We start from the raw sequence: 20,943 nt of genomic DNA on the forward strand, positions 1-20,943 counted from the left end.
TCTCTCTCTCCTGTCTCTCTCTCCCTCTTTTAATTAATTAATTAATTATTATTATTTTTATTATAATATTTTAGACTTGATGTATCATGTAATAAACTAATAATGTTGACATTTTTTTTAGATAAAAAACTTAAGTCAGTGATTAGAAAAGTGATTTTGATTTTTATAAATTAATGCAAAAAGCCGAAATATTTTAAATTTAAGGGCTTATGATTATTTTTTCTTTTAAAAGTATTTTTTTATATGAATCTTTGTGGTGATCCCTTCCTACTCTTTGTATGCCCTTATTTGGATTTCTCAAATTCTAAAAATATCATTTAACAATTTTAACTAGAATTATTAGATGCATTTAAATCGACCGAATAAAAACCATCGTTGTATGATCTCCTTTCTATTATTTGAGACTTAAAAAACATAATTTTTTTATGAAACTTATTGAGTAGTGTTGGTGAGGGAGAAGCTCCTCAAATCATTAGAAGGGAATGAGTGAATAGTGATATGTAAATTAAAAGGAATCATTTGTCTTGCTAATGATTTAATAATGACACACATTAAAAATAAAAAATAATCATAAAAGAAATAGTACACGAAGTTTATTTGATTATTAGTCCAAGAACTATAAAAATTCCACTATTTCTCATTATAAGGAAATCGATCCGGAGGCAAAAAAAAAAAAAGTCTCTTATAGTAATATAGCACAAGTGTAAATCGTAAAAACACTAGAGAATAGAATTAGAAGTATTCAGATTGTGTATTGTTTTGAACTTCGAGCTTCAGTCTCTATTTATATCCTTCATTTTCAATCTAACCATTTACTGACATGACATTCTCGATCATCCGAAAGTATTCTAGGCTCCTATATTTCAATCCACTCTAGCAATGGTTCGCTAATAGCTCTAGATGATGTGGCACTCTCACGTAGCTCAGAAGCGCTCTAGGTCTCTTGTATTTGTCTAACATGGACGTCATCATGATCTATTTCAGCAACGACTATTGTTGACATGGTGAGAGCATCCGGGCACTTGAAGAGGCTTCGGGCGCCTAGACTTTGGGAGCCTGGACTCCAAGAGCTTGGACTTCAAGCGCCTGGAAGTGATCCAAGTATTTGGAATGGTCAACTTCTACACTTGACCATTTGTTGTCTTCCGGTTGCCTATATGTCTACCCAGTCGCCCAGATAAACTTTGTCTTGATTATCACCTTACGCAGTTTTCTGTCCAGCTTCTCGTTTCTCGGATGCACCAAGCCCTTCCAGCTTACTCTTATGCATCATTCTCACTTCGCTGGAGTACTTTTCCACAACTTCTCGTACCTCAGATGTACTAAGTCTGTTAACTCCTTTCCCATGTCATGTTTTTGCTTGCTTACATCATTCTATCATGGTTAGCTGTGTCTGATGCTCCTTAACCATTGAGTACATGTGTATTCTTCTAAGTTTTTATATATTCAGACATACATTAAATCTCACAATGAGATAACTTAAACTTAGTTGAAAATACATCAAAATACTATTAGGAGTTATAATATTCTCCTTATTTTTTATATTTGTCAAATTAAATTTAAATTAGGGTAAATGACACTAAAATAAGAATAATGTAAATAGATGGAAATTTTCAAACTCTCTATATGCATTCATGCTTAATTTTCATTTTTCTTCCCCTTTTAACAACAAAAACAAAAGTTCAAAAAAGAATTTAAAAAATTCTCCCTTCATTTGAAAATTCACTAAAAATATATCAAAATTAGAGAAAATTCTGAAATATTTATCATATTTAAAAATTAATATTTCCTATCACAAAAAATTTATTTTAACCAAAGATTCTTTCTCAGCAATTTTCTAATTTTAATATATAATTTTTTAAAAAATAATTTTAAAAAATTTCTAAGCGTAGAAAAATTATAAAATTTTAGCTACGGATAAAAAAACATGCTTTATTTAAAAAATATACATTTTTCATAAAATTTAGAACAAAATATTTAGAAAACAATATTTTTGATTTCCTAACTACTGAGTCAAGCATTTTTTTTTTTGAAAAAAAATCTTTTTATAGTTGACTATTCTAAATTCTTTCTCATCTAAAAACATCCTCGTCAGCCTCCTTAAATATAAAATTTAGCTTAAATTTATATTTTACGTAATAAAAATATAACATCAGCTACCTTATCTATTTCCTAATTTAGATTTCATAAATAGTATTTCTTTAAATTTAGAAAATAAAATTCATTCCCTAAATATTAAGGTAGGATCCTTTGGTCCACACTTTGAGGACCAAAGGATGAATCATAAAAATTTATTGGTCGATTTGAATGGACCCCACCTGTTTAGCAGATGAGATCCATGTAAATCAACCCATCAGTGTAGTGGTCCATCCTTTGGACTGCACTTTGTGATCCAAAGGATTTGCTCTCCTAAATATTAAAATATTATTTAATTTGAAAGAGAGAAAAAATAAAGAGAATGAATTGAGTAATGAAAGTAGATATTACATAGAGAAAGAAAAAATAATAACAAAAGTGGAAGAGAGATATAAAATAATAAAAATAATAGAAACTTTAGGGTAACTGATGTAATGTGTAGTGAAAAATGATTATTTAAATTTAATAAAATGGATCATTTATCCCAAATTTTAAAGATATTATAAAGAGACTGATATTGATGCTCTAAGGGATCATAACAGATTTAGACACCCAAAAAAAATTATGCCTACTAGATTTATTAAATATATTTATGAAATTAAATATTTTGATATTTTTCTGATTTAGCTCCTAGGGTATTTAAAATTATATTTTGGTTCCTATATCCTAATCCTTGTTGGCTAAATTTTAGTTTTTTTGGTTTATCATATTCATATTATTTGAAAATTGATGATGCATGAACTATTTGACTCTTCTTCTTTGTGAGTCGCCATCAATGCAACACCAGATATGTGCTCAATGTCTAAATCCTCTAAAGATGAGGTGTTGCTCCAAGTTGTTTTTAGCATTCTTTCCTTGGGCTTTGCTTTATCTTTCCCCCATTTATTGGTTCTTTTTTCTTTAGCTTAGGGTAATTGTCCCTGATGTGACCCTACTCATCACAATTGAAGGATCTTACCTTCCTTTTTGCTTCTTAGCAATTTGATTGTTTGTTCATGTCATAATTGTTAGTTTTGAAGTATTTACTCGTTTTCTTACCAAATATGCTTGTTTATCTCCATCTATTGAAGACTTTAAATCTGACCCACTTTGTTTGGCTTGTAAAGCGATATTATTTGACTTTTCTATATCTTTAAATCCTACACATCGTGATTCATGTAATTCCAATATGTTGGATCGAGACGCGCTAGAGGGGGGGTGAATAGCGCTCGTGGCTATTTCGTTTTTCGAGTTCGTAAATCGTACGAGAAACTATCAGAGTAATAAGCAGCGGAATAAAACAATCAACCACAGAGACACAGGGAATTACTTCGTTCGGAGCCTTAAGGTGACTCCTACTCGAAGGCCCGCGATCCTTGATCGCTTCCGGTGGGCAACAACTATAATCTCGATAAGAATTACAAGCTTCTTACAAAGAAAGTATTATAATAAAGTTATACCGACAACTTAAAGAAGAAGAAAGCGGAGCTCCGGGTTGTCGGAATGTTGTAGCAGCACTTCGGAATGATTTTGTTAGCAGCACGTTGAAGAAAGAAAGCCTCAAACTTGATTATTTGAAGTGCTGGTCGAAACCCCCTTATAAAGGGTGTTCAAGGCGCCTTGAAGGCTGTTCAAGGCGCCTCCATGCTGCCTGGTCTTCCGCGTGGATCAAAACTGACCTGGTCGAATTTCATCCATTCAAGGCGCCTTATAGCCCTCTCAAGGCGCCTTCCAAGGCGCCTTCTGCCTGCTTCAAGGCGCCTCCAGTGGTGCTTCGATGCCAGCTCAGCTTTGCACACGAGGCGCCTCCAAGCTCCATGGAGGCGCCTCGGACACTGTTCATCCGAGGCTTTAGGTTGCTCCTTTGCACCTGCAAGATACGTTAGTCCCAAACACTATCCTGCAGCACAAAATTAGCACAATAAACATGATAAATGAAGTATAGACAGTCTCCGGACTGTCCGAGTCTGACTTCAGATTTCCAACCGGAAACCCTAGGTCGACCCGACGCCTACTGTTCCCTCTACGGGAAACGCGTCCTCACCTACTCCACTCAGGAGATTTACCTGTTGCCAGTCGATCCTCCAGATCGACTGGACTTTTGCTCAGCACTCGATGCTTCCGGACTTTCTGCTGGACATTCGCTTCCCCGGCTAGTCCAGTCTTTCACCTGGTTTGCGACACCAGGACTTTCCACCTAGGGTTACCACCCCCTAGGACTTTTGCCTGAAGCCATCGACCTGCCAAGACTTTCCGCATAGGGTTACCACCCCCTATGACCTAGGGTTACCACCCCCTAGGGTTTTCCCTTTGACTAACCGCAGCTAGGACTTTCCTGAAATCCTCAAGTAGACTTGTTAGACTACAAAACATCTTGACTTTGAATTCTTTGTCGTTATCAAAACACGAGTTCGATCGTCGGATGCTTCCCGCACCAACAATCTCCCCCTTTTGATTATGGCAACTCAAATTCAAAGTTAAGTAAACAACCGAATAGATAGACATTTTTAACACAGGCAAATCTGCTAAGTATAGATGAACAAGGTAACTTAAGCAAATTTGCCCTATATGCTTCCCCTTAACTTTTGCTCCCCCTTAATTTTTAACTTGAATTTTATGTTTATGTTTACATTTTTGCTACTCTCCCCCTTTGCCATAACTCAAAAATGGGCAATAATGAGTTGTACATGAATTTATTAAGGTCAACAGGTTAGCAATGTTCAACAGGGTTTTAAGGTCAATTGGAATAATATTTTAAGTTTTAGGACAAGGTTATTCGTTTAAGTTCAATTGGTCCTTAAGTCCAAGCACAAGTCATGTTCACTAGATTGATATATTAGGTATCAGAGCCATAAAGAACAAAACATTCTTAACTAAAAAATTGAGTATCCTTTACCAACTGTCTAACCTTTAGTTACTTGCTGATTGTCTACAGGACAATAGCTTTCACTAGGTTAGTCAAGTTAAGTTATTTTGGTCCAGATAGTCTTGACTAGAACTGGAGAACTTAACTTGATTAATGTTTATTACATATTTAACGCCCAGACTCATATTGATGCACAGATATAAGCATTCTTGAGTCCAGGCTATACCCTATGCATCTTACGCCGTTCTATGTTTTTCAAACACAATCAAGGTAAACCTAGGTGTTTGTGAGATGCTCTGGCTTAATCCTAGGAGAACATGATTTCTAGGGGAAAAACCTAGGCTAATTCCAGAAAATTTTAAAAATCTAGCAAAATTGGAGTTTTGAAAACTAGTTTTCCTAGAGAAGAAAAAAATAAAACCTATGCTCATAAAATATAACACATAAAACTGAGTAATAACATGTCTAATCAATTTAAAACATCTAAGATATACATCAAAAACTGAGTAAGAAAAAGATCCCAGATGTCAATAATATGTCAAGCAGGTGGAAAAGATAGAATCAAGCAGGTGGATCGTTAGCTGGAAGATCGGCTAGGTGCTGCTCAGGTGGCGGCTGAGGCTGTCCCTGACGCCGAAGCTCGCCTCGAAGAGATGCGAACCCAGCAGCTATCTCAGATCGCATAGTCCGAAGAAAACGATGACTGTCTAACATAGCTCGCCGTGTCTGTGTGGACTGGATCTCAAGTCGAGTGAGTCTATCCTCGACAGAGAGTGGTGCTGAAGATGACGGCCCGGCTGAAGAGGAGGGTCCGGCAGAGGTGGAAGGATCTGCGAAGAAGTCCTCTGCCAGGAAATCTGGCCACTCCTCATCTGCATCAGGTGCGCCCTCGGCCTCTGGAGCACCAGGGGCAGTAGCTGGTGGTGGTCGACCATTCCAGGCCAGAATCCCCTCGGCAGTGACCTCTGCCCCTGCTAATCTAAGGCTACGCTGACCGACCTCATCATAAATTGTAAGTGGGATGAGAACCCCTCTAGTAATGTCTATCCTAGAGCTGGAGAATATCTGGGTCAGGATATGACAATAAGGCATATGAACTACTCCAGATGTAACTGTGCTAGATGCAAGGATAATGTTATGAAACATATGGAGGGCTATGTCTATGTCCAGGCGCTGGGTGAGGGCGTACAAAAAGAACGAGTGGGACGGTCGCATCGTCGAGACATCTCGAGATGATAAGGGTAGAATACAAGCTGTCAGGACTATGTACATAGCATAATCCTGAACTCGAAGAAGAGTGGATCTGAACTCAGTCAGGCCTAAGGGTCTCTCCTCCCCAAAAAAAATGCATGTAAATGTCGTCTAATGTAATGTGGGAATAGGGGGCACCAAAGGGTAGGGTCCTACTCGGATAACATAAAAATGTACACTCAGACTCCCTAATCTCTAGGCTGGTGCGAAGTAGTGATGGAGTGAACTGAAGGTCAGTACCTCCTACTCTGGTGGTATAAGTTCGATCATCAACCTTTTCAAGGTTGTGATAGAACTGGGCACATAGGTCTTGGTTGACAGTAGTGGTGCAATCAACCAGTTTATCTAAATGATAGTGGGTTATCATTTGGATAGTGAGTTGACAATATTGGGACAAGAACTCCCTACTAATATATCTAGGTTTGATTGACTCAAAGGTAAACCTAGAGAAATCTATCCTATGCTGTTCCGAGGGGAATCTCGGGTCCGTGGAAGGGGCCCTTGCTGGTGTGGTATCCACAATACGACGCTTCCTATTATGCAAGAAAAATTGCAAAACTAGCAAAGAATATAGGATTTAAGCACTTAAAGAAGGGTTTAGATTGTACCTAGGAGGCATAGCTAAAAATTAAAGGGAAGGAAATAGGTAGAAGGCGCCTTGGTTGGGAAGAATCCGAAGAAATCGGCGGCTTGCGGCGAAACACGAACAGAAGCAAAAATGCTTCTGTTCGTGACAAAAGAGAGGTTTTAAGGCGCCTTAAGATCCCTTTAGGGAGCCTTTGGAGGCGCCTTAAGGGCTTCTTAAGGCGCCTTAAGTGGGTGGCGGGAAATTTCCCGCCGCTGCTTGAGGGCGCCTCCTCTTAGATGGAGGCGCCTTCGGATGCTACGTGTTTTTTTTTTGAGTTTTTGAAATTTAAATTTTTAAAATAATTTTGAAATTTAAAATAATTTTGAAATTTAAGTTTTTAAAATAATTTTGAAATTTAAAATTTTTTTTAAAATAATTTTGAAATTTTAAGTTTTTAAAATAATTTTGAAATAATTTTGAAATTTAAGGTTTTAAAATAATTTTGAAATTAAAATTTTTTTTTAAAATAATTTTGAAATTTTAAGTTTTTAAAATAATTTTAAAATTTAAGTTTTTAAAATAGTTTTTGAAATTTAAGTTTTTAAAATAATTTTGAAATTTTAAGTTAATTTTGAAATTTAAGTTTTTAAAATAATTTTGAAATTTAAGTTTTTAAAATAATTTTGAAATAATTTTGAAATTTAAGTTTTTAAAATAATTTTGAAATTTAAGTTTTTTAAAATATTTTTTGAAATTTAAGTTTTTAAAATATTTTTTGAAATTTAAGTTTTTAAAATAATTTTGAAATAATTTTGAAATTTAAGTTTTTAAAATAGTTTTTGAAATTTAAGTTTTTAAAATAATTTTGAAATAATTTTGAAATTTAAGTTTTTAAAATAGTTTTTGAAATTTAAGTTTTTTTTTAAAATAATTTTGAAATTTAAGTTTTTAAAATTATTTTGAAATTTAAGTTTTTAAAATAATTTTTAATTTCTTAGTCATCTCACCCGATCTAAATTTTCAATCAGGGAATCCTGTAATTTTTGTGAGATGAATTATGGTTGATTTTTAGGGTAAAATTTAACTTTGTATTAGATTCAGGTTTAGCTTTGGGTTCAACAAGTAGACATTCTTTGGATAAACTTCTGGGCTATGGTGAGTCACAAGGAACTCATTAAAGTAACCATGCCTTCGAGGTTTTCCAAATAGTCCTACCCATTGAACTTAATACTAATCCTTGGTCTAACTAGTTAGGATTCATTTAAGGGTAGCTTCGGTCAGTTCCACTTGGCCAAATGCATCAGGTCGAAGTCATATCTTCCTAGACATGCGATGCCCAAGCTTCCCTAACGTACTATCATCCAAAAACTTCACCAGTACTGTGGTTCAAGTTAAACTTATCCCGTTTTAATCTAACCTTAATTACTTTGCCGAGTAATCTACTCTTGTTTTACCCATTTCGGGTAGATTAGGTTCAGTTACCCTGTCGGGTAGTTCAGTTGGAGGTGCTAGCTAGTTTGGATCCTCCATCTATTTTTCAATTTTGAATTTATAATTTAATTTTGAATTTTTAATTTAATTTCGAATATTGAATTTAGAATTTATAATTTATTTATAGATTTTTTTTAAATTTAATTTCGAATTTTGAATTTAGTTTAGAATTTAAGATCGTTTTCATTTTAGCTTTCCCTGGATCACGGCCTCGATATAGTCTGTTGAGGTAGTATATTTGATCCTTCGGAACCCAGTATTGGCCAAGTCCAACTTGATTGACCAATTTAGACTTGGGGACCCATGCTTGGACTGATTTACTACTTTGTTTGTTTATTAGGGATAAATAAGATTTATATTTCTTTTTACTTTTATATCCTAGCCCAGTTCTATTTAGACGGCCCTTTGTGTCCCAAGAATTAGGTCCAGATTCTTGGAGCCCAAAGAAAACCGTTCTAAAATATTTTTTAAGTCTTTTACCTGATTTTTTAAACTTGAATTTTCTTCCTCAAGTTGTTGAACTTGAGTTGAATCTTCAGTTTGAACTTGATCAGGTAAGTATTTAGTTACTCCTTTAAGAATGACTACTTCCTTTAGAAGTGACTTTATTTTCAGATTTGATTTGACTAATTTGCGAAGTAAATAATTGACTAAATTATTAAGCCTAGGAATACTTACAGCGGAGTCTGGCCCTTCGGAAACGGATGCGGATCCGTGGCTTTGCTCGGAGTCGGCTTCTGATTCGCTCTCGGATTCGATGATCTGGTCTCGGGCCATCAATGCGAGTAAACTCGTTTGGTCGAGTTCGTCGTCTTCGTCCTCCGAGGAAGATTCGTCCCAGGTTGCCTTTAGGGCCTTCTTTCTTCTTTGCTTCTTGGCTTCCTTTTGGTTGGGGCTTTTATGCCCCATAGGACCGTAGCAAGTGACTTCGAACTTTACCTTTGAGTTCTGTTGGGCCTCCTTGGATCGAACTGCCTTCTTTAGATCTTTCTTGTTGAAGCCCTTTTTCTTTTTGTAGAGCTTCTTCACGAGATTCACTAGTTCGCTGGTCAGTTCATCTTCTGAATCTTCTGAGTCGGGTTCGTCTTCTGATTCCGATTCAATTTTTCGCCGTACTCTTGATTCCCGTGTTCGACTCGTACCTGCAACCAAGGCTGTATTAGTTTGTTCATGGAGTTCAAATTCACTAAATAGTTCGTCTAATTTTAAGGAAGATAAATCCTTAGAGACTTTGTAGGCATCTACCATTGATGCCCACAATGTACTTCTAGGAAATGAATTAAGAGCATACCTTATTCTATCTCTGTTTTCTATCTTCTGCCCGATTCCATGAAGGGAATTCAGGATATCTTGAATTCGAGCATGTAAAGAACTTGCCGTCTCGCCTTCCTGCATTTTCAAATTGTATAGTTTATTAAGTAACAAATCACGCTTACTTACCTTGGTTTCCGAGGTGCCCTCGTGAAGTTCGATCAGTTTCTCCCATAGTTCCTTTGCGGAGGAGAATGGACCGACTCTGTTGAGCTCTTCTTTGGTAAGACCGCACTGGATGGTGGCTTTGGCGTCGGCTTCCACCTTTTGATAAATCTGGCTCCCGTTTTCACGGGATGTAGGCCTTACCGTCGGTTGGTAGTTGCATCTGTTTGACGATCATCCGTATCGAATCGATCTTCAGATATATCTCCATTCGCCTTCCAATATCCGAAGTCTTCTCCGGAAAATAGTGGGGGCTATATCCTTCTTGTTGGGCCATTTAGATCTACAAAAACAGAAACAACAAGATCTATTCCAAGACTAAGTCTTGGATTAGTAGTGCGGGAAGAGAAAAGTAAAAAAATGAGCCCAAGTGGTATTGACAAACTTTGAGCAACACCGATTTGAAAAGAATTAGAATATAGCTATGAGGCTAAATTCTAATCGACTTCGAACAAAACCACGAAATTTTTTTTTCTTGAATAGTGGTTGCACTGATTCAAGACGACTCCGCTCTGATACCAATTGTTTGATCGAGACGCGCTAGAGGGGGGGTGAATAGCGCTCGTGGCTATTTCGTTTTTCGAGTTCGTAAATCGTACGAGAAACTATCAGAGTAATAAGCAGCGGAATAAAACAATCAACCACAGAGACACAGGGAATTACTTCGTTCGGAGCCTTAAGGCGACTTCTACTCGAAGACCCGCGATCCTTGATCGCTTCCGGTGGGCAACAACTATAATCTCGATAAGAATTACAAGCTTCTTACAAAGAAAGTATTATAATAAAGTTATACCAACAACTTAAAGAAGAAGAAAGCGGAGCTCCGGGTTGTCGGAATATTGTAGCAGCACTTCGGAATGATTTTGTTAGCAGCACGTTGAAGAAAGAAAGCCTCAAACTTGATTATTTGAAGTGCTGATCGAAACCCCCTTATAAAGGGTGTTCAAGGCGCCTTGAAGGCTGTTCAAGGCTCCTCCATACTGCCTGGTCTTCCGCATGGATCAAAACTGACCTGGTCGAATTTCATCCATTCAAGGTGCCTTATAGCCCTCTCAAGGCGCCTTCCAAGGCGCCTTCTGCCTGCTTCAAGGCTCCTCCAGTGGTGCTTCGAAGCCAGCGCAGCTTTTGCACCCGAGGCGCTTCCAAGCTCCATGGAGGCGCCTCGGACACTGTTCATCCAAGGCTTTAGGTTGCTCCTTTGTACCTGCAAGATACGTTAGTCCCAAACACTATCCTGCAGCACAAAGTTAGCACAATAAACATGATAAAAGTCTGACTTTTGATTTCCAACCGGAAACCCTAGGTCGGACCGACACTGTTCCCTCTACGGGAACGCGTCCTCACCTACTCCGCTCAGAATCTAGTGCGATCCTCCGGATCGACTGGACTTTTGATCGACGATGCTTCCGGACTTTCTGCTGGACATCCGCTTCCCCGGCTAGTCCAGTCTTTCACCTGGTTCGCGACACCAGGACTTTCCACCTAGGGTTACCACCCCCTAGGACTTTTGCCTGAAGCCATCGACCTGCCAAGACTTTCCGCATAGGGTTACCACCCCCTATGACCTAGGGTTACCGCCCCCTAGGGTTTTCCCTTTGCCTAACCGCAGCTAGGACTTTCCTGAAATCCTCAAGTAGACTTGTTAGACTACAAAACATCTTAACTTTGAATTCTTTGCCGTTATCAAAACACGAGTTCGATCGTCGGATGCTTCCCGCACCAACACAATATCGAAAGTAATTCTTCTAAAATACTTATTTCAAAGTCTGTCGAGATGTAATAAGAATCCAATATTGATGTTCATTCTTGGATTCTCGGAAATGCTTTTAATGCATATCTGAGAACATCCTGATTTGAAACCATCTCTCTCAGGTTGCTGAGACCGGTAATTATTTCTTATAGCTTTACATGTAATTACGTCATCGTCTCTCCCTTCTCTAGTTGGAGATGAATCAGCTAGCTCTTTAGCAAATCTCTTTTGGTCAGCTTTATTTACAAGGTCTCCTTGTGAAGTTCTAAGAACTTTTTCTAGAGATCTTTGGTTGAGTCGTAGATGCCAATCTGGTTGAGCTCTTGTACTAGTAACACATTAAGAAGATGGCACTTTGTCTTACCATTTACCATGAACTCGTCTCATTGCTTTTTGTTCCATCGTTGTTCATCGATTTCTACTATATCCTCGTTCCTGGGCACTTCAAAACCATATTCTATACAAATCATAATTTTAAAATCAGTTTTTAAAAATACCTCCATTTTCTTTTTCCACATTAGGAACTCATCCTCGAACTTAGGTGAATGGATGTTTGATCCGATCATTTCTTAATCTCCTAATCTAGTTTTTAAGTCAGTGATTAGTCCTTCTGTGTGGTCCAACTCTGGTATCAATTGTTGTTATGGTGGATTATGGTGGAAGCGATTTAGATTGCTAGAGGGGAGGAGTGAATAATGACCAACAAATTAAAATCAACTATTTCTCTTGTTGACGATTTAGTAAGGATACACACATTAAAAATAAAAGGCAATCATAAAAGAAAGAGGACAAGAAGTTTAATTAGTTACAACCCTCGGGTTGTTAGTCCAAGAACTATGAAAGCTCTACTATCTTCTTTTTCTATATAAATCTATCCAGAGGCAGAAAAATCTCTTACAACAATGTAGTACAAACGATCGTAAAGACACTAGAGAATAGAAAGAAAAGTATTCAAATTGTGTGCTATTTTTGACTTCGAGCTTCAACCCTCTATTTATAGTCTTTATCTTCGATCTGACCGTTTGTTGACGTAGCACTCTCCGATCGCTCGGAAGCGCTCCGGGCTCCTATATTCATCAAACTCAATCCACTCTGACAATGGTTGGATAATGCCTCTGGATGATGTGGCACTCTCCGATCGTCCGAAAGTGATCCAGGTGCCTATATTCATCTGACATGAACGTCATCTTGATCCATTTTGGCAACGACTATTACTAATGTAGCGAGAGCATCCAGGTGCCTGGTGAGGTTCCAGGCGCTTGGACTTTGGGCTGTTGGTTGCTACTCGGAATACCATTCTAGTTTCCCTGTACAAAAAGTTATACTAGCATAGAACTATCCTAGCTACCTATGTGCTCTACTGAAGTTAAATTTGGATTGTAAACGATGCTTAACATTATTAATCCAAATTATCCTTCAGAAGTAAAACTTGGATTGGAAACGATACTTAACATTTTTACTCCAAGTTTAACCGACGTGTTCTTTATAAGTTAAATCATATTACAGAAGTTAATTAAATATCTATTTCAGCTTTCGGGTTAAACATGGCAAGACACTAGGCCTTCTTGGATATGAGATCATCCACCACTTCCTAGACAAAGTCTTTTAAAGAAATCGGATATTTAGTAAACTAGGTTTAACTACAGAGACCTCAATAGAAGCACAATATCGAAACATGAAATTGAAAAATAAAATCGATAACAAAACGATAACCTAAAACCGATAACATCTTGTGTTTGGTTTTTCAAGATCTATACAAAAGATGAACTAGTTATGATGCAAAAACTAATAACTAGTTATACCTTTTGTAGCTTATAGAACTCTTGATCTTCTGTTGTATTCCTCTCATTCTCTTGAATGTCGTGTGGGTGACGATCTTCCAAGATGAAATCCACCCAAGCTTCTTCCTTTGCTTCCAAGTTTCAACCACCAACTAACCTCCAAGGGATGCTAGACAAGAGAGCTTCCTTCTCTTCTTCTTCTCCTTCAAGCAACCGACCACCAAGAGAAGACCAAGCTTGATGCCGTCGGCCTCCAAGAGAGAAAACAAAAGGAGAAGAGAGAAAGAAGAGGGTCGACCACCAAGGAAAAAGAGAGGAACAAAGGATGATATTATTGTACCATGAATGCACCTTCTACCTCTCTTTTATAATCCTTAGTGAATGTAAAAAAGGAAAGTTTTAAAATAAAAAATTAAAACTTTCTTTTATTCCTTTACATGGCCGGCCACATCATGTCCAAACAAGGAAAGATTTTAAACAAAAATTAAAATCTCTCTTTTAAAATCCCTTTTGTGGTTAACTATAAAAGACATATTTTATAAAATTAAAATCTTCTCTTTTAAATCCTTTTGTGAATGTCTATAAAAGAAAACATTTAAAATAAAACTCCTTTTATATCATGGTTACAAAAAGGAAAGTATAAAATTAAAATCTTTCTTTTAAACATTATAGATAACTACAAATAAGGAAAGATTTCAAATCTCTCTTTTAATCCTTTATAGAAAGCTATAAAAGGAAAGATTTTAAAATTTAAAACTCTCTTTTAAAACCATGTAGAAAGAATCATAAAAGGAAATTTTTTTAACAAAATAAAAAACTCCCTTTTATTTCCTTTTCTCTTCTTATATGGGCAGCCCCTTGCTTGGACACCAAGCAAGGCTTGGCCGACCCTAGCTTGAGCTCCAGGCTTGACTTGGTCGGCACCTTGCTTGGGCTCCAAGCAAGGATGTGGCCGGCCCCTAAGCTTGGTTAAGAAGCTGGGCTTTGGATAGATATAAGGCTTTATAAATAAGAGACTACAATAGGGACCGAGAGGAGGAATTGGTTTTGGTCTCCCGATGAGCTTGAGCTTCCCGTGTTCGCCCCGAACACCAAGCTCAAGTTCATCAATAATAACTCATACCACTAAAGAGTTATTATTGCACTACCGCACCAATCCCATATTATAATATGGGCTTCTTCTTATTATGAGTGCGTTAGTCTCCATGCGTTTAAGATATCGAATGTCCACTAATTAAATGAGTTACTGACAATTTACTTAATTAATATTTAGCTCCAAGAGTAGTACCACTCAACCTTATTGTCATGTCAAACTAAGTCCACCTGCAGGGTTTACATTACAATTCTTATGAGCTCCTCAAGGGGACATCACCAACTTAGATCACTAGGACACAGTTTCATTCTATAATCAACAACGCACCATATAAATAATATCATTTCCCAACTTATTGGGTCTATTGATTTAATGAACTAAATCTCACCCTTTGATAAATTAAAGAAATAAATATTAAGTATATGTACTTGTTATTATATCATGATTAAGAGTACATACTTCCATAATAACAGAGGTCATGTTCTTTTCTACAGTTAGTATAAAAAGAACAACCTCAAATGGTCCTGCTCAATACACTCAGAGTGTACTAGTGTAATTTTATAGTTAAGATAAACTAATACCAAATTACACTACAACCATTTCAATGATTTGTCCCATTCCATCTTGGTTGTGAGTAACTTTTTATAATTTATAAGGAACTGATAACATGATCTTCTGTGTGACAACACACACCATGTTATCTTCAATATAAATTAAATAAACAACTAAATTTAGCATATAAATTTAGACATTTGACCAATGTGATTCTTATTTCAAAATTAATGTTTATACAAAAAACTAGACTTTTAGTATACATTCTAACATGGGCGTCTAGAATGGTCAATTTTTAGACTTAACCATTTGTTGTCTTTTGGTAGCTTGTATTGTTGGTGCAACCTTAGGTCAAGGTTGACCTGGTTGACCTGACTCGAGTTGACCTGACTCGAGTTGTGTTTTGATGTTTGACGATGTTTGACGAGAAGAGAGTTGTATTCTTGATGTTTGACAAGAATAGGTGTTTGGGAGATTGTAGGTGCAACCTTAGGTCAAGGTTGACCTGGTTGACCTGATTCGGGAAAAGTCCAAGCAGGAAGCTTGGCACGCAAAAAGTCCAAGTATGGAGACTTGGCACTGGAAAAAGTCCAAGTACGGAGACTTGGCACGGGGAAAAGTCCAAGCAGGTAGCTTGGCACGCGGAAAGTCCAAGTATGAAGACTTGGCACGGGGAAAGTCCAAATAGGGAGTTTGGCACGGGGAAAAGTCCTGGTGAGTGAAGCCAGGCAGTCGGAGAAGTCTTGGTGAGTGAAGCCAGGCAGTCGGGAAATCCTGGTGAGTGAAGCCAGGTGAAAATCATAGTAAGTGAAGCTAGGTGAAAGGGAAATCCTGGTGAGTGAAGCCAGGTGAAAATCCTAGTGAGTGAAGCTAGGTGAAAGGGAAAACCCTGGTGAGTGAAGCTAGGCGGTAAAGTCCTAGTGAGTGAAGCTAGGCAGTGGGAAAATCCTGGTGAGTGAAGCCAGGTGAAAATCAGTGAGTGAAGCTAGGTGAAAGTGATAGTCCTGGTGAGAGAAGCCAAGTGGGTCAAAGGGATTGACCGGACACTTGGTGGGGAGTCTTAGCAGGTCAAGGGAGTGACCGGATGCTAAGCATGATTTACCAATAGGTCAAGGTTGATCGGATATTGGTTTGGGAGACTTGGGACTTGGTTTGGGCAAAAACCAAGCTCTGGATCGGTCTGCAGAGCGATCCAGTGATACGTTAGCACGACGTGAGCGTAATCGATGATAAAAAAACTGGAGAGCGCGAACCACGTGGCGAGCGATGATTGGGACTCAGTAATTTAATTCCACCTATCATTGAGATAGATGCGTCTCTCACCTGAGATCATCACACCGATCCGGTCGACGGTCCACATCGTAAAATAAAAATTTGTTTGATCTGGTGAAAATGAAGAAATAACCTTATATATAATTGAATAAATCTGGGTGGAGCCTGATCGGTCCACATTCGACCGTTGAGTCACAACGGGTCGCTCCGTCTTCTCCGCTGGCTTCTGTCTTCGCTGTGCAGGTTATAAAAGGAGATCAAGGCTTTGGTGCTACTACTTTTTCCTTCTTCCTGTCCCTAAGTCTGCTGTGCTTGAGCTTTGATTGAGCTCCTCCAAAGCTTCGCGTGAGCTTCCATTTGGACCATCTGCTGTTGTAGGCGCTTGGAGTTGTTGCTTCTTCCAATCGACGAGAATGCAAGATTGTTTTTACACTTGTATTTTCCTTTCTTGTTGTTACAAGTATTGTGGCGAGGTTTCTCCACCCATAAGGAGTTATTTTAGCGGTTTTCGGACTCATCCAACGGATTGGTGGACTCGTCCACCTTACGGACACGCCGAGGGTAGGAGCCCTAATCTCGAACCTCGTTACATCGGTTTGTTTGAGGTTTGTCTTCTTTCCTTCGTTTCTACGTGTTATTTTCCGCTAACAGAGTGTAGAAAGCGACGATTTGGGGTCGCTATTCACACCCCTCTAGCCTCCGCACGAAGGATCCTAACAAGTGGTATCAGAGCAAGGTTGCTCTTCGTCGGATTAACACCGGGAGCACAAGCTAGAGAATGGATCGACTCGGAGAAGACATCACGTTTCCACCATTCTACGAGTGCTGCGACTTCGAGTATTGGAAGGTAAGAATGAGGTATTTTCTTATGACTAACCTTGAAAATTGGAGTTGTGTGCAGGTAGGGTTTACTCATCCGGTGGATAAAGACGGAGAAACCCTAGAGAAGAAAAAGTGGACAAAGGAGCAAATCCACCAATCCACAATCAACGATGAGGTAACGAAAATTCTTGAATTTTCATTACCTAATGACATTTTGTGTAAGGTAGGTGGTTATAACAATGCCAAGGAGTTGTGGAACAACTTGGCCAAGTTCCATGAGGAGAGCTCCACTTCAAGCCATGAAGAGGAGTCAAGTAAGCTAAGTAGCTCACACCATGGAAGAGAGGAATTAGAAGTTGAGGGTTACTCAACATCTAAGGAAGAAGAGGAGGAGAGCACTTCTTCAAGATTGGAGCAAGAAGAAGCATCTACTTCCGGAAGGGATGAAGGAGAGAGTCTACATTCATCCTCAACCCTAGGTAACTCAAGCACTTTAATTTCAAGCAAATTACACATAATGTGTTTTGAGTGTAGGGAGTTTGGGCACTACAAGAGTAAGTGTCCAAAGAGGATTAGAAAGTCTCCACCGGCGCCAAAGGTCAAGGAAGCCGGAGTCCCGATACGCAAAGGCAAGGAGCACGTGGTGTGCTTCCAATGCAAGCGAAGGGGACACTATAGGAGTCAATGTCCGAGGGGGAGGTAACCTCACAAGGACAAGAGACCGAGCACGTCAATAGGGGGAGCGAAGGCAAACCCTAAGGTAACATTTAAAGCTCATTATTGCAATTCTAATAAGACACATGCTAGTAGTTTTATTGCAATTGCTAATAATGATAAGCATGTTAACTTAAGGAACCAATATATGTGCTTAGGTGCTAAACATGTTAGCCTAGATAAGGATAACACTAGGAAAGCCAACCCTAGGATCAACTCATCTAAGGCTAAGGAAAATCTAGGTAGAAACCCCAAGACAACTAGACATATGCCTAGGAACACCTCAAGAAAGAATGATAAATTAAAACTTGAGGTTTTAGAGAAAGAAAATCAAGTCTTGAGGTCAAGACTTGATACTTTGGAAAAAACTCTTAAGAACTTGGAGAAGTCATCTCTAGGGTTTAAGGGTCAAAAACCAATGTCCAAGGACAAGAAAGGTTTGGGTCACAAACCTAAGTCCCAAGTGGTCAAGCCCACTTATCACAATGTTCCATTCGATTATGGAACAAAATCTAGGGCTAGGAAGACCATCACCAAGGTCACAAGGGGAGTCACCCCTAGAGTTGATCTTGATGAGTCCCAAATGACCAAGGCTTTAAAGCCTAAGAGGGTCATTAGGAGGGTTGCTAGGGAAGTTATCCCTAGTGAATATTTAGTGAACCCAATGAGCTCAAATAGGTATTGGGTACCTAGGAGCATCTTCTCTACCCCATAGATGGGTTAGAGAGTGTCAACTCCGATTAGAAGGGTAGTTAACTCAACTTTGAGGAAATTGACACTCAAGGAGCATTTTCAAGGTTTTTGGGAACCTTTAAAAATGAAATGGAATATTTACTCCTTGGAAGAGTAAAATGTGCCATCATGGAAAATGATGATGTTAATTTCAATTGGCACAATTTGGGTAAATCTAGATAACTCTTGAGGAAAAATGAAACATGCCAAGATTTGAGGATAAATTTGATCTTTAAGTGGCATGAATGAATCTAGAGTTCAAGAAGTGTCAAAATTAGGATTTTGGCATATTAGGGCAATCAAGGGTTAAAGCTTAAGTATTAGCTAAGGCTAAGGATACTTAGATAGGTAATCTAGGTATGTCTTATTCATGCTAAATCTTGCCGTGATTGTTTGCCCTCACATGTCATGACATCATATTTAAGTTTGTCTTTTGAAATGTCATGATAATGCTTAGGTTAGTTTTATGTCATGTTTATTTAAGTTTCAAACTTTATGCCATGACATCATGACATTGGCACATGCTTCTATTTATGATATTATTTCATGTCATGTCATCATCTCTTGCATTAATGATCAATTTAAATTGATTTAAGGATAGAAACACAATTTGATATTGAGATCAAATTGATGTTTAGAAAATGCATGAGAATCTAGCCTAAGATAACCTAAACTCATATCTCACATCAAAATTGACTTGGATGTGTTTGATACACCTTAGATGTGTGTGAGATATTAGGATCATGAGTTAGGATCAAGGTGCATAGTTCTTGTACCTAGATGAGACTAATTCAAGAAGGAGGATCATAGGGAAAGCTTATGTATAAGTCATGTACATTTAGCCCTAAGATTGTGGTCCTAAATTAAAGGGTTTAAAATCATTTCAAAATTGGTTTGAAAAACCTTGATGAAGCCATTCTAGTGATAGCATTCATCATTGAACATTGTGATACAAAGTTTACTTAACTTTGAACTATTTCAAAGTCTTTTGAACTTTATATCAAGATTAAAAAATGGAAGTTATTTTCATAGAAAACTATTTTTCCTTGATAGTATATGGTACGAGGAATGTATCCTCAAAATTTCATAATTTTTGGAATTTTATTGAATTTATTAGGGGTTTCTGAATTTCGGGAGAAGAAAAATCAGAAATCCCTGTGATCAGAGTCTGGATCGGTCACTGGACCGATCCAGAGTGCTGTGGATCGGTCTAGTGACCGATCCAGTGAGGTCTGATAGCGTGCCAATGTGCTGAAATTCGACTGGATGTCTGAAATTTCAGTTTTTTGGGAGTTGAGTTTCGGATCTCTAAAGGATTGAAACTCTCCAAGACATTGTTGGTGCAATGGTCAAGGGGGAGTGGACCTTTAGGGGGAGTCTTAACTAATTGTCAAGGGGGAGTTGACTTTTAGGGGGAGTTTTTACTCCTTAAGACTTTTGAGGATTAGTGATATGGGATTGTCACTAAGTTGAGTGTTGAGTTTAGTATCAAGGGGGAAATTAAGGGTTTCAATGAAAGGTATGAGACTTTCATTAGGAAGAAACTCTTGACCTTGATTCCCTCTTTTTGATGTGTGTCAAAAAGGGGGAGAGATATCCCAAGGGGGAGAGTGTAGGTTTTGGAAGAATGTTCAAGGAAGAACATTGGAAAACCTAAGTTAGGTTATCGGGTTAACCTAACTTGATTTTGGATTTTGTCAAACATCAAAAAGGGAGAGATTGTTGGTGCAACCTTAGGTCAAGGTTGACCTGGTTGACCTGACTCGAGTTGACCTGACTCGAGTTGTGTTTTGATGTTTGACGATGTTTGACGAGAAGAGAGTTGTATTCTTGATGTTTGACAAGAATAGGTGTTTGGGAGATTGTAGGTGCAACCTTAGGTCAAGGTTGACCTGGTTGACTGATTCGGAAAAGTCCAAGCAGGAAGCTTCACGAAAAGTCCAAGTATGGAGACTTGGCATCGGAAAAGTCCAAGTACCGAGACTTGGCACGGGAAAAGTCCAAGCGGTAGCTTACACGCGGAAAGTCCAAGTATGAAGACTTGGCACGGGAAAGTCCAAACAGGGAGTTTGGCACGGGGAAAGTCCCAGTGAGTGAAGCCAGCGGTGAGGAGTGAAGCTAGGTGAAGATCCTGGTGAGTGAAGCCGGTGAAAATCCTAGTGAGTGAAGCTAGGTGAAAGGGAAACCCTGGTGTGAGGCGGTGAAAATCCTAGTGAGTGAAGCTAGTGAAAAACCTGGAAGGCAGTGTAAAAGTCCTAGTGAGTGAAGCTAGGCTTTGAAAGTCCCAGTGAGGCCGGCCAGGAAAATCCAGATGGATCAAGGTGATCGAACATCTGGTGTTGGAAGTCCAAGTAGATCAAGAGAGTGATCGGATACTGCACGAAGAGGAAAGTCCAAGTGGGTCAAAGGGATTGACCTGACACTTGGTGGGAGTCTTAGCAGGTCAAGGGAGGGACCGGA

The sequence above is a fragment of the Zingiber officinale genome, chromosome 7A (assembly GCF_018446385.1).
Source record: "Zingiber officinale cultivar Zhangliang chromosome 7A, Zo_v1.1, whole genome shotgun sequence".
NCBI classification, from domain to species: domain Eukaryota; kingdom Viridiplantae; phylum Streptophyta; class Magnoliopsida; order Zingiberales; family Zingiberaceae; genus Zingiber; species Zingiber officinale.